The 15,453-nt window shown below is 43.4% G+C and overlaps 1 protein-coding gene across 2 annotated transcripts in view; it reads left to right on the top strand.

Moving 5' to 3' along the window:
• Positions 1 to 221: 221 nt before the first annotated feature.
• The window catches only part of LOC138447657 (epoxide hydrolase 3-like), a 374,419-nt gene continuing 359,187 nt past the window's right edge, over positions 222 to 15,453 (top strand). Inside the window, exon 1 of one of the 2 annotated variants that reach the window (XM_069603882.1) lies at positions 222 to 424. The gene's annotated coding sequence lies outside the window, so the exon portion shown is untranslated. The remainder of the gene's footprint in view (positions 425 to 15,453) is intronic. The other variant, XM_069603883.1, reaches the window with a different exon arrangement.

Genomic DNA, 15,453 nt, shown 5'->3' with positions numbered 1-15,453 from the left:
CAGTAATAGGTTGCACCAATGTTAATTTACTTTACAGAAATATATTATTAAAGATTTTTTAAAGTTTTCGTCCCGTATATCGTTTAATTGGCTTTCCTCGCCTACCCAACTCCCTTAGAATGCTCCATTCAAATATGGCGGCCCTCGTCCCGGTTCCCCGTACAGTGCAGGCCATCTTGTTTTTCGGGTTTCCAGTTGCTTTCACGGATTTGCAGCTAATCAGAAGAGTGCGCTCGGCCGAACTAACCTGATGGACGTTTTATGGCATGCTGACAGATTGGGCAATAATCGAAAGCCGAGGCTGAGGTGGGCGGTTCGTCTGCACTAAAGGGGCGGGGGAGGGGAGGCGAGGGGAGGGGCAAGGTTGGTTCAGCTGTCTCTAAACCGAGCAAGAAAAGTTACACGAAAGGAAGCCACCTGCCAGGTAAGAGAGATTTTCCTCTTGGGATCTGTAGCCCTCTCTGGTCATTTTCAAACAATGTTTGTAAGTAACCCAGCCACCTTTTTACCTACATTGTGAGCTTTACCTCTGGAGCAAATACCTTTCTTGGGGGAGCCTATCCCCTTACACATCTGCGCTGTGTTTTCATTTTTGAAACTCGATTTGCCCAGCCCCCTCTTTTAAACTTGCAAGGTCGAGCCAGATTTTCCTTTTATTCGCTTGTTTATATACCTACATCTCTTTCACCCGCTTACAAACGTTTGTTCTATACAGTTGTGCCCGCTTAAAATGTATACCATTCGTTCCCCTTGGGTCATTGCCTCCACTTCTCTCTTCCCAGTACCCACATGTCCACAAGGATTCCATATGTTCAGTAGCATAGGTGCCCGACCCCTCTCTCCCGAGACCATAACGATCCTGAAGCCAAGCTCCTGCTATCCCGAACTCCAGTGGATGGCAGAGCTACCTGCTGCTCCGCCTATCCTCTCCTTGCTGTACCTGCATTGGCCTGTGCTGTATTAATACATCCCGACTGGAGCTTCTCTGAACCTGTACCAGTGGCGCAACGACCTTTGGGCGACCCCGGACATTTTGGTCTATATTGACTTGACCAGGCTGACCTTCAGAGCCGTATGCAGACAGAACAGGGCACAGACAATAAACGGTGCCAGCGGCTGCACAGTTGACACTTGCCAGCCAATTACTAATGTGAAACGTTTCATTGTTAGTACCAGCATTCTTCTGCCTACGTTTTTAGGCAATTGCAATCAAGTTATTGACTCTCCCAACGTTTTACGAATTTGTTACGCTACCTGAGATTTTAGTCTAGGTCAGTGGTCTTCAAACCTTGTCAAACGGAGGTCAAAAGCCCAATTAGCCCTCTGAATTTGCCAAAACAAAAGCGACAACACAGAGTGGATCGTCATATGCAGGGCAGTTTCTAGTCCATTTGGTGACCAGGGCGAAACACTAAATTGCGCCCCCACCACTTCCCCGCGCTCGGCATGCGCGCCACTCCCAAACTGTACCCGGCAGTTAAGTAACTTCTACCCAACGTCAATAAATCACTGTTATACAGATGAAACAGGTTTTATTACATTGTGATTCAAGAACTTTTTATGAAAATAGCTTTTTAATTTTCTAACTATTAATTTTCTAACTATTAACTAACTATTTTAATTTCTTGTATGTGTGACTTATAAAAGCACATCATTGGCTTTTTGGGGACTTGGCTTCTCTGTTCCATCGTCCAACTGGTCCTTGATTCGTCACTCTCCTCCGGTCCTTGGCTCCCTTGCATACCTGCCAGGTATTTCCATGTGCTTCGTGACACGGAGCCATCCAAGGCATCTCTTGTTAAAAGCTAGGACTGGTATTTTTGTTCTTTCCATTACAAGAATGGGCCTAGAAGGAGCACCATGCAAAGTGAAAATCCAGGACTGGCTCATGGCGTCACGCATGACATGGGCCCCCACTTGGCAGCAAGGCCCCTATGAGTTGCTCCGCTTTTCTGTCACCCCTCTGGTCCTTGACTCCCTTGTGAGTCACTCTTTTCTGCTGAGTCACTCTTTTCTGCTCAGTCGCCCTTCTGGTATTAGGGAACCTGGTTGATCGCTCTCCTCTGGTCCTTGGTTCATATGGCCCATCACCCCTCTGGTCATTGGTTCCCTCACGGGTTGCTCTTCTGGTCCATCACTCTTCTGGTCCTTGGTTCATGTGGCCCATCACCCCTCTGGTCATTGTTTCCCTCACGAGTTGCTCTTCTGGTCCATCACTCCTCTGGTCCTTGGTTCATGTGGCCCATCACCCCTCTGGTCATTGGCTCCCTCACGAGTTGCTCTTCTGGTCCAACACGCCTCTGGTCCTTGGTTCATATGGCCCATCACCTCTCTGGTCATTGGCTCCCTCGCGAGTTGCTCTTCTGGGCCATCACTCCTCTGGTTCTTGCTTCATGTGACCCATCGCCCCTCTGGTCATTGGCTCCCTCATGAGTTGCTCCTCTAGTTAATCACTCCTCACATTTTGATGTAATCATAAAATACCTGGGTAGTTACCGGGGATCATTTTTGGCGAAATAAGAGAAGAATAGAGTGTTTACAAAGCATCCACTTGTACTCCCCCAAGTGAACAAGCCAAGTGCCAGGTGCTATGGCAGTACTGGCAAAAGGACTGTCGCCTGGTTCACGCTAGAGTTGTCCTGTCAATGTACTGATGGAAACTCTTTCAGCTCTCTTTAATCAAGCCTTAACATCAAACTTTGCACTCGAAGTGCATGCCAGTGTTTTTTCAGAGCAGTCTTCTGAGAGTTAATGACTTAATTTGAGCTGGAACTAGTAAAGATGTGTTAACCAGGTCTGCTTTAATCCAATTGATGTATAAGCACTGTGAGTGTCCATCAGCGAAGTCCTGTTAAAAACATTGGCAAAGCCAACAGTTTTTGGCTTGTGTATACATTTTAGGCATTGGGTGTTCAACCTTTCTTTGCCCACTTTACTAGGGGACTAACAATTGGGCAGGCTGCTTGTAGCACAAAGTGACCTTCAATTTAGGTGCAGCCTGATGCTATGTGTGTGGGGGCACCATCAGTCATCCCAGGTCGCTCATTGGCTTTCAACACTGTTGACTATGGGGCATTAAAGGTTCTAATCGTCAACATGGAAAACCAAGGGCTACTTTTTAAAATGGGTTTCATCTCCCTAAAATGGATGCTCAATTCGTGCAGATGCGTCCTCTCAAGCTCAGACATTACTGTGGAGTAGATCATGGTGTGTCCCAGGGGTCAATAACACCCATGCTATTCAACATGCATATTTTAAGCGAAATCATTGGAAGTCTGAATTTTAGTGGATACGTTCACTTTCTTTTACTTATTCAAAATGTAACTATATTTTTTTTCTTTGCCATGCTCACGTGCGGATTACCTACGAGAGCATGGCAAAGAACAAAAAAAATAGTTAGATTTTGAATAAGTAAAAGAAGGTGAACTTATCCACTAAAATTCAGTCTCATTTATTTTTATTTTTTCCGTTCACTTTTAGATTCTGCATGAAACATATGCCCCCTTGCCTTAGGGAACAAAATATAAGCCATGGGGAAGGTAACATGATTGAAAAAGGAGTTAACTTCCCCTTGGGTTGTTGTTTCTTCATTCACCCGCTGTGGCGCTGAGTCTGATACTGGCCCCTGCCCTGCTGCTAATGAAATTTAGCAGCAGGGGTCCTGGCGCCGCAGCAGGGATTGAATGGAAGAAGGCTGACGGGCCGGGGATGTCAATTGGGGGTCGTTTGTGCACGATTGCTCGAGTAGCTGATGTGCTCACATTAGGTGCCTGCCCGGGAACCTAACGGGAGCACATCAGAGGCAGCGCCAGCACTTGCTGCCTCTATTCGAGCAATCGCGCACAACCCAGGGCAATGGAGCTCGCCCCACGGCGAACGCGCCCACAGGGCAAGTCAAGCTCTCACCAGTGTGGGCTATTGTGCCCCGGGCAGTCGCCCGCCTCGCCCGGGCCAAGAAACTGGCCTGGTCATATGCCAAATGTAAGGTAACCCAGTTTTAATTGCAATATGAAGTTGGGGGGGGGGGAAAACCCAAGATTAACAGTCAAGCTCTCACTCAAGATGTCCTCCACCTCTCAGCAGGAAACAGCAGTTTTCATAGACCTTTTGATGTCTCAGTTAGTTAACATTTCTCTCGTGTTCATTGGCTCCCTCTACTCAGCTACATATATAATTCTCTATGTCCAGTAAAAATGATTGGACAATTCTTTATCTAAGATCCCATCCCATAAAAATGTGCTACCTCATCATGTTTCAATATTATTAGTAGGCTCTAAATTTCTTCTGCAGTGAAAAAAGACCTGTGCTTATCGGTTAACATGCGGTCACACTCTCCATGAACTGCCTGCATGATGACATGTTTTATGTAGATGGGAGGAGAAGACCAGCGTATCGCCTTTGTTCTTAATTAAATGAAACAGCCCATGGTATTCCCGCCATGATGTCTCGAGTCTCAAGGACCATGTCTTGCAACAGTAATCACGCCATCCTGTTCTTGACCAATTCATGAATAACTATTATTAGAATCATTCTGCTTTCACCACGTGCGCAGTAATTACTTGTCTTTTTAATCACATTGCGTTTCTCTGTCGAGCTTAGACGATCGTTGAGGCATTAATATGCCATCTACTTATGAACTTCCTGCAATGTTCAGTTTGTCCCATATACTTCAAATGGTTTGCCGTGTTATTGTAACTTAATTTACGTTGACAGCTGGGTGCACACAATGGTATCTTGTTCGGCCATGTAACTCGCCCCTATGGAGCCTTGGGTTTTGACATTCCTTTGAGGCAGCTACCATCTCGCTGGCCACAGCATTTTTCTGAATTAAATGTATTTGTTCAGATAGCGTGCTTAACTGGGTCCTCACTTAAAGCTGCAGTGTTTAATTCTCTGCTGTGTTTGGTGTAGTTTTAAAATGGCAGCTGCTTGTCACCTTATTTTCCTCTGCGGGGCACATTTGCTTGTTATTTACCGATTTCCTGGTGCATGCCTGTCAAATTATATCTACCAATGCTTGACAGCAACCTTACCCTGCCTACATTGTCCTGCCCTACTTGTGTAGTGAGTCCCGATCTTGGGTACACGCCTTCTTCACCTAATCTTTCTGTTTTAAAACACCCTAATTGTGCAAGCTAATGCCTTATCTGTCCCCTAATTGTGTAGCAAAACTAACTATTTGTGCTAGCTGCATTTCCAGGAGAATATAAAGTGCAGTTTCAAATGTGTCCTTTCTGGTCTTATAATTTCGTTTCTTCTGAGTAAGGCAGGGGGGCAGAGCTTGAACATACTCTCTAGTCAATAATGACCCCACTACAGTTTCCATCCCAAGCCATGCTTGAGGAAGAAGTTTTGAAGTTGGGGGGTGGGGAGGGCTCTGGGTTATTAGGGTCACTGGATGAGAGGCAGACAAAGCTTTCTTGGTCACAGGGGTAGCTCTGAGTAGTAGGAAGTACTGAGTAGTAGGAACCATACCAAGAGACTAATGCCAACACTTACCTCTCAGGCGCTCGAGTCTGCATATGTGATGGGTGGGGTTGAGGCAGCCTCACATCTGTTTATTTGCAGAACCATGGAGGGTGAGCTTACATCCCCAAAAAGACAGTATATAAATATTAGTTACTGTGGATCGGATTTATACAGTATAACTCGGCTGCAGACTCCTTTACATCCTTATCACCTTTTTAAAATTCCTTGTACTTTTCTGTCAATCCCTTCTGTATCGCACGTCTTTCTCACATAGTCACTCCCATATTTAACTGCCTACTGTCCTCTCTCTTCCTTGCTTTACCCTTTCTGTATCCCTTCTTTCTCTCTGGTCTGAGGTGCCATTCTTTTGTTCTCTCACCTTATCTCTTGCAATATCTTTTTTTCCTTCTCATCTCAAACTCAGTCTCTTATCTCTCCTACTTACCCCCCCTTCTTTCCTCCCATTCTGGCTTTTCTCATCCTCCAGTTCTCTCTATTTCTCTGGCCCTGTGCCCATTTGGTCTGTTGGCTCTCTAAACCTCTCATTCTGTCTCTTGGCTCCATATCATTGTTGGTTTGTCTTCTCTTTCTCTCTCCTGCGGCTTCTCTCTCTGCTCCCTACCAAGTATTTCTCTTTCCCCCTTCTGTTTTCTCTTTCCAATTTTGCTTGTCTCTTTTCCTGTTCTGTCTCTTCTCTTACTGTTTTGACTGTTTCGGCTTAGTTTCTCATTCACATATCCTCTTATCTTTCAATCTTCGTCATCTATCACCCCCTTTAAGTCATCTCTCTCAATCTTGGTTTCCTCCTCCTCTCAGGTAGGTTTTCCTGCTCCAATCTTTATAATTCCCATTCTGGCACTCCATCTCACTCTCCCCTTCCTACTCTTTCATTCAATCTCCCATTCTGTCCCACTCGCCTCCCGTTCTGCCTCCTTCCTGTTCTCCCCCACCCCTTCATTTGTCATCACTCCCATTCCTATTCTGTCGAACCCTCTGCCTCTTATTATGTCTGCCCCCTCTTCTGTCTCTCGCATTCAGTCTCTACCTCCTTTCTTGTTTCACTTCAGTTCCTTTTGTCCCCTTCAATATTTTTTTTTCACCAGCTCTCATTTAGCATCTTCCCTGTCCCGTTCCTGCATGTGTCTCTCTCCTGTACAAAGAAACTTAACACAGCGTGAATTCCACGCTTTGATTTCTTCTTGAAAGGAGCACCTGAAAAGCAAAGGCAGCGCAGCTGATCAATGTTTGTCGGCTGTGCTGCAACAAGGTCTGCCTTTGCATTCTCCCTTTTAGTTGGGTGCTCTTTTCAAGAAGCACCTGACTGAAAGGCAGTGATATAGTTGAATAAACAGCCGATCAGTGTTTATCAGCAATGTCGCAGCAAGCTCTACCTTTCCATACTGCCTTCATATTGGGTGGCACCAGCAGCGCTTCCCTCAACACTAATCTGCTTTTCTTCAACTATGTGATTCGTGCCCCCAGGCATGGTGCGATGCCCCACCAGGCGGTCTTGCCCCACAGTTTGAAGAACAATGGTCTAGGTGCATCCCTGACCTGGACCAAATAATAACTAATGGTTCCTCTCTGCTGCCTCATGACTCAGTGAGTGGGTCCTTCAACCTAGTCGACATACTTTAGCATGTCTATCCATCTTTACAGGCTCTGCTTGCAGACACTGTGCCTGGAATTCAAATAAAACGAAATCCCCAAACTATAATTCACCCCTCAACCCACAGTTCTTACACTGGTGTGGTCCAGCACAAGCAGCCTAAGCAAAGTGTGAAGAGTCTTGTTACTCCTATTCTGTCTCTGACCTTGACCTCCTGTGCCTGGGATCATCTGGCATTTTTGTGTCAACCCTACAATCCAGTTTAAGGGCCACTGGGCATGAAACGTAAGCCTAATTCTCTTCTAGTGGGCGGTGCCTCATTGTCGCAAACCCAAACGTTGCTTTTTCAGCACTCCCCCATCCTGTCCCCCCCCCCCTGCGGATCCCCAGATCTTTGTAATTTTTACTTTCCATTTTGCTATACTTGAGCACTGTCTATTGACTTTGACTTGCTAAAGTCTATGGACATTATGTAAAGTAACTCACATTTCCTAGTATTGTATCGTTTTACCTATGTGTACAAACATTTATGTTGAATACTGTCATTTTGGAAGCATTTTGAAGTACTTGGCTGTCATTGTAGATAATATTTCATGCACCTTGTTTTATATAAATAGAATATTTTCTGTAAAATACGGTGTGGGTATTCCTTTGTCTTCATGTGAGTAAGCTGTACTTTACTACCGCCCTTAAGCCTTCCTACAATTGAAGCTTGACTGCTCTGCCACAGCTACCAAACCAGTCTAACACTAAATTGGTCTTCCTAAACCCTCATCAGAGAACCTTTGGACAATCTCCCTAACCAATAACAATGTGGTCATAATATTACATTTTAAACATATTACTTCCAGTAGGGCAGTGTTAAAAGCCGCAACTTGGCAGAGCACATTGTTTGTTTGAATCTGGAGCGCATTACTGGATTACATAAGAAAGGAATGCAACAGTATAAATCCCTCCTATTATCCCTAATTCGCTCATACTGTACCCTAAAAAGTCCTGATCATAGTAGGATGGAAGAGGAGGGTATCGGTAGTGTGATGGGGAAGAGTAGCACTAGGAGTAAAGAGTAACGGTAAGTAATCCAGGCGTTACTTCAACATCCCTCTTCCTCACACCATTACTTGATTTTTAAGATATACCCAATAATTGAGGTTCAACCCAAAGATCACATCAAGAAAAGCATTTCTAAAATATCGACACTTTGTTTGCACACCAGAAGTGAAACATAATTTAATGACAAACGCACTATATTGAAAAAGCAAGCAGTGAAAAGGGTGTCAAATAGCAGCAGGCCATTTTGTAATTGTATTTATTGAATTTATAAAGCGCTCTTTGCCACTGGTACAATAAAAAAGTAATGCAGTCCTTTTTAAAACGGAAGAGCGGGAAGGACAGAATTTCGAAGGGACAGACGATCGGTTTTTGAGATTAGTCTGAAAGATACAAAGAGTGGGGATGAGAAAACTGATGGGGAGAGAATTCCAGTGCTTTGGAGCGAGGAGAGTAAAAGAACAGAAACGAGATGTTGCAAGTGGAGGCTTAAGGACAGTGAGAATAAACTGGTTCTGGAATTGAAGAGAATGAGTTGGAGAATAGATGGAAATCAGGGGAAAAAAGAGAAGGGGGGGGGAGCAAGGCCATAAATATACTTGAAGGCAATACAAATAAAGTGATAGCGGGGATGGAGTCAAAGGCCAGAAGAGATATGGAAAGTAGAGATAATGTGATGGAGGAAAGAAACAAAAAAGTCGAACGGAGGAATTGCAGACAGAAGGAAAAGGCAGAAGAAGTGTAGCAGGAAATCAAGAAGAAGGCGAGAACATTAATCAACTATACGAGAAAAGACCAAATGGAATAGGAGAACCTGGTATCCAGTCATAATTTCGAATGCAATAATTTCGAAAGACAAAATGTCGAAAAAAAAAATGTCAAACAAAAAAGTCGAATTACAAAAATGTCGAATTTTTTTTCGAAGTGAAGTTAATAGAAGGTAAGTGTTTAAATGTGTTTATTATTATTTATTATTATTTCAAACATCTTTTATTTAGCTTTCTTTAATAGTAATAGCACTAAAAATCTTGAATAAAAATAGCAGTTACATAGCATGTACTATGTTATATTTTAAATAAAATAGTAGTTAAATAAATATATATTTAATGTAAACTGCAATTTTAAATAAATAATTAACAATTGCAAACTGTAACGTTAAACATTTAGTATATTTTTTCGTCAATAGATGGCGCTACTGTTTTACAAATGAGAGATTGTCCATTTGTTTACATATGGTAATAGCATGCTACGTGAGGTTGCGTTGCGCTACGTATACGTAGGCGCCATTTTTAAAGTTCATTCTCGCCGCGGTTTCATCGTGTTCGGGTCTCCCTGCGTTCCTGTGGATTTCATTTTGGATCTTCGATTTTTTTTTACCCCTTCAAATGGATGCAACGTGGTTTTTCTGGATTCGATGGATGTTCTGCTTGGATCGAGGATTTTTTCGCAAGGATTTTCTTGGGACGTTTATACTTTTTTTCCTGGATTCGTTGGATGTTTTCGCTGGATCGTGGATTCTTTAGTAAGGACTTTCTTGGGACGTTTATATTTTACTTTCATGGATTTCACTCTTTTGGATCGCAATCATGGATTTATCGTTGGATGGTGTTTTTCATTGTGTTACTTTTTGCATTTTGGGTTCCTTGGATGTTGCTTCGTGGTGATTTTTACGGTTTTTCCCTGGAATTCTCATGGTGCAGCGGATATTTCGCAAAAAACGTGAGTATTTTTAACATTTTAAATTGTAAGCTATTGAATCAAGGTAATTGTCTTTGTCATTTTCATTAAAATTTCGTACTAATTGCTCTAGGCGTTGTTCATAGTCTCTGTATTTTTTCTTTTTTAATCCTGTGCATGCTAGTGAAATTGCTTGAGAGATACGAAATTCCTGATGTGATTGTTCATGATTTAATTCCTTCAAAAAATGCCACAAATTGGGATTACTTGTGTTGAACGTTTTGTTAATACGGCTGTGCCATCCCTCAAGTGCATTGTTCGTCCTAGGTCGCCCTTCCAAGGTTGCCTTGTAACAATTCCACAAATTTATAGTGTATTTTGGTCTTCTTCTGGTTCCATTTCTTGTTAGTTGTCCAATCCATGTATTTTCCATGTAATCTAACAGGTCTGCATTTTCTTCTTCATGATTTTTAAAATAGTCAGTGTCAATCAAATGTTCATAGAAATTTATAACCTGATTTTCTTGCACAAATGCCAATCCGAATATTTTTTTTACGTGATGTTGAAATGTGCTGTCCTCTGTGTATTTGCTGCTTAGTCCAATTTTTTGTAGTTTTTTCCATATCGACTGAGTAAAATGAAAGAAGCAGCCTTGTATGTTAGAATCAGGGTAAATTGAAGAAAATGCCTTAATTTGCGCTAATTCAAAATCCATGATTATGTTTTTCGGTTTAGAATTGGGTACGGTGTCATTGATTTTGTTTAACATGATTCTGTAGGTGTCCTCATTTTTTTTGGGCATTAAAACATAAACAAGTGGAATCAGTTTATTATTTATTGTTCCATGTATCGAATATAATTGTTGGAAGGGGTTTGGGCAGGCTTTGAAAGTTGCATCACCTTGCCACTGGGCACTTTCACTCAGATGCTTTAAATTGGTTTCAGTAGAAAATATCAACATTTTTTCGTCTCGTATATCAACTGTGGAATGGTGGAACTTTTCTCCTTTAGCTGTCACTGCAAACACTTCTGGTATGTCTATTTCATTGTACGTTGTAGGTGCCGGTGGTAGATTTTCTTTTTGCTGCTTTGTGCGATTTACTGTGCGTTGCATATCTTTTTCGCTAGGCATCTGTGCAGATATGTGTGTGGGTAACGTGTCACATACCGTCGATATGACCAAACCGCTAGCTTGACCGGGGTTGTCTGTTGCCTTTCTTTTGAGCTCTTGGAGAGTCTGTTTTATTTCTATTTTTGTTTTGTCCGGTAGATGATTGTGTTCCCCCTTTATTTTCGTATTGGCACTGGCAACTATAACACGCGCGGCACATTTTGACCGCCCATATTCGATGCACTTCCAGTACGAGCGGTCATTCTTCTCCAATTCTTTATTATAAATGTATCCGTTCCATATCAGCTGTTTTCCGCCTTTTTGTGAGGCTATGTACTCAACCCTTTCTGTCATGGTCAATCTAAAGTAACAGAAAAAAACGATTTACTATCTTTTCCATACACTAATAATAATATATTTTACAATTTAAATATCGTGTCACATAATGTTTTTTTATTTTACCTTATTGTTTGCCAGACGTAGCCGAATCGAATATACTTCAGTTCACTCTGACTCTGGTTTTGTCAGCTAATGACAGTTGTCCACAACCGTCATCTGTCCCTTTGGTGTTTAGGTAAGGTTCTTTACTCGTGGGCGTTACACATTGGTTTAACCCCTATGACCCTTGATTCTATGTGGTATTCGTTAGTCATAGTGTACTTTATTTTCAGATTGGCAAACTGTTATGTTTGGTGGTGGAGAGGGTGGTGGGAGAGTTTCGGCGTAGAGGTAACGGGGGGTTGGGGGGGGGGGGTAACCCCCCCCCATAAAAATGGACGATTAGTATCACCTCACTTCGTTCTGTTAGTATTATCGTTCGACTTTTTTTTCGACATTTTTGTTTCGACTATTTGACATTTTCTATTATATATATATATAATTTCGACATTTTTGTTTTCGACATTTTTTTTTCGACATTTTTGTATTTCGGTATTATTTTTTCGACATTACGACTATGAACCGGAGAACCTTATTAGCATGAAATAGATGGGGACGAGCACAGCGAATATTAAACATGGCATATCAGCAAGAGCGAGCGATAGAAGAGACATGTAAAGAAAAGGAAGGTGAAGGGTCAAAGATGATATCCAATTTACGCACAGAAGATGAAAACTGTAAAGAAGATGGGTGGAAAAGACAGAGAAGGGGGAGGAAGGGTATTAGGAATGGTCACTTCCAGTGGCCATTTTGGACCAAACCCATCTCCAGTTGAAAGCCACAAGCGCCTCCTCTTGCAACATCAATCAGGAAGAAATTGCCTCATCCCAGCAACAGCATGGACAACATCAGAGCAACCAACCACTGACGGACTAGGCGATCGGGTGATAAGAGCGTGCGTCATCCCTTCTGAACATCTAGGGCCGCCCCAGTTCAGAACAGTGAAGGGTGAAGACCAGCCCTTGACCAGCCTCTTTGCCTCTTGGCCTAGGAACCTTTGCCCTTCTACCTGTTGCACCTGTGAGTACCCAAAGCTTCCTAACTAATGTGATGTCTATCGACACTGTCCTACTAACCTATAACGCGTTCACTACTGCTTGTCCTGCTGCTCCTACTACACTCTTCCTTCACTTTCTCCAATTATGCTACAACTTCCTCCTTTCCTATCCCTATTATAAAACTCACCACTCTAATCTCCCACTACTCCATTTCTCTTCCACCTCCTGCCAACAAACAAAACCGACAAGCTAACCTTACCTCCTCTAACACCTATTCACCTCGCCTGTCTTCCTCAGAGACTCCACTCCTCTTTCTTACCTCATCAACTGAACATTGCACTCTGGTATGCTCAGTCTGTATGGGACAAAACAACCTTTATCACTGACTACTTTTACTAGGTTTTTACCTCGACTCTACAATACATTAAAAAAACAGGTTAATTCCTTGGCTTCCTCTATTGCCTACACAGGCCAATTGGTCAGGGCCTGCCCACCATATCTAACAGAATCAAGTTGGATCACCCTTGCCAATGCACTAATATTGTCAAAATTGGATTATTGCAATACCTTGTATTTAGGAGCTAGCAAACATGTCCTCAACAAATTACAAACACTTCAAAATAATGCCTTGAACTGCCCTAAATCTTAACAGAGAACACATCTCTAACCTCAGAAGAAGCCACCAGTGGCTGAAGACGGGTGATATGGTCTTACTTAAAACCGGATCACTCGCCTTCAAATGCCTAAAAAACGCAGCTCCCCCATACCTCGTAGAGAGAATGACCAGAAAAACCTTGACTCGCCCGACCAGAGTAGCCAACACCCACTGTCTAAAGAAACCCAGGTTCAAGTTAACCAAATCTGGAGGAGGTCGTTTCCCAGTGAAAGCTGCTCCACACTGGAACGCACTACCTGTGAGCCTCAGAACGGATTAGTCCTATCTTAGCTTCAGACGTAACTCCCTTAACTGGCTGCGGTCTAATGATGTTTGACCCCTGGGCACCTGGAGCACTTACTCATATACTATGAATGTACTTATTCTACTTTACCATTTTTACATTAATCTATGTAACCTACTGTATCCCTATGCAACCCATTTGTATCAGTCCTGTTTTGCAATGTACTGATTTCATGGTGTAACTAAGCCTCATGTATTCTTATCTGCTCGGCTCGGTTACCTGCGGGTTTGGTGCGCATTACAAAATAAATAAATAAAAATCCAGCTCTCCTCCCCTAGACCTTCTTGCTATCACTCAAACCTGGATTTTTCAATCTGACAATACCACTCTTCTCAGGACCTTTCCGCAACCTATGTGACCCTCTCTAGCCTACCCTCTGGCTCCACGCACACCACAGGCCACACTTTGGATGCCCTCATATTAACTGACATCCCTCCCACTACTGCTCTCTCTCTTGGACTGACCACTCTTTTCTCTCAACACACCTGAAGCTCTCCTCTCCTCTTGCAGCAGCATGGCCACTCAGCTTCAAAGTCACCAGACCTATGAAAAAAGTGAGTGTGGCTGCCTTAGCCTCCACCTATTCTCCTCCTCCCACTCCTGCGGCTGACTCCCACCCTGACACAGCCCTCGCTAACCTCAATCTCTCTATCTCCAACACTCCTGATATTCTTGGCCCTGTCGCGAGGGTCTGACTGAAGCCTTCCAAAAAGTGCAACTCTTGGTACGACTCCGATTTGGCTTTCCTAAAACGCAAGTGTAGGGCAGCTGAGTAGAAATGGAATTCGTCTGGCGAACCATATGACAAACTGGGTTTATAGTGATAATTTTGAAACCAATAATGTCAAAAGTCATTTTTTCGAGAAAAAAAAAGTCGCTATTTTTTTTAATGCATTTTTTTTTCGAAATGGGGCAGTTCCCCCTGACCCCCTTTTTAAAATTTTTGTTTTACCCATTTTTTTTTTTTTATCCCGAACCCCATAATCATATTATTTTTTCGAAAAAATGACCGACCACCGACAAACTGGCCTGCGGCCTCCTTCTAAGGCATTATCGAGACTGCATCCGCTCCAAGAAAAGATCGTCATTCAAGCCTGCATCTCTGCGGCATCCAGCAACATGGCCAAACTTTTAAAAGTCTGCAAGGAGCTGGGCAATCCTGCAGCAGTCTCTTCTTCTGTCACACCCACCCAGGACCTCTGCTCGGCCCGGCTGCACACGTGATCACAAAAACACAAGCCATCATTTCCTCCCTCTCTTCCACACCACAGCCTACACCAACACCGGAGCATCCCTTGGCCCCCCTCGTTTCTCTTTGACCCGTCACAGCCGATGAGGTCACCAGACAAGTCCGGTCTATGAAGGCTCCATCCACGGGTGGACCCCTGCCCCTCCAAAACAATCAAGGACAATTATTGACTCCCTCACCCCAGCCTTGGCTGATCTCTACAATATCTCTGTTTCCACTGGCCGTTTCCCAACTGCTCTTAAGCACTGACTTGTTTATTATTATAATAATTTTCTTTCAAAACTTTATTTATGTTTTCATGGGGTTGATACATGACTAAACATTAGTTTCCTGGTTGCATCAACAGTTCGGGCTCTCTGAACTTTCAAATGATCACAACCCTCAGTCGGGTCCCAGAACCCCATTCAGCCTATAAGTCTTGTTTACACCATCAGAAATAAAATACAGACACATCAACCCACAACTTTAAACCCCACCCCCGCCCTCCTACCAGCACTCCCCCGTCCCCAAAACAATAATGGTCCAGTTCTGTCTTGTCTATCTCTGTGGTGCTTGTCGGGTGTTGCTATGTCACGCTGGATACTTCGGCGCCTCCTCTCACTGCCCGGCATCCTGCGCCCCGGGTTCTAACTCAGGAGTGCCCTTAGTAGTCTTGGTCTAAAGTGTTGGGCTTCTCTATCCTTAACAAACTCTATAGAGGGATCCCATATTGCCAGAAATTCCTGTTATTTCCCTTCCTTTAGCGCTCCCACTTTCTCCATAGCCAGTATGTTCCATATGTTTTTCCAACTTTGAGCCAGGGTCAGTCTTGCCGCCATTAGTAATTGTGTGATGAGGGCGGCCGTCTTTCTGGACGCTGGATAGACCACTTCTACCACCGCTCCCAATAGGAT

This window comes from Ambystoma mexicanum, chromosome 3q (genome assembly GCF_040938575.1).
Source record: "Ambystoma mexicanum isolate Mex_15411 chromosome 3q, UKY_AmexF1_1, whole genome shotgun sequence".
Classification (NCBI taxonomy): Eukaryota; Metazoa; Chordata; class Amphibia; order Caudata; family Ambystomatidae; genus Ambystoma; species Ambystoma mexicanum.
The sequence above is the reverse complement of the archived record's forward strand: the minus strand, read 5'-3'. Positions and strand labels throughout refer to the sequence as shown.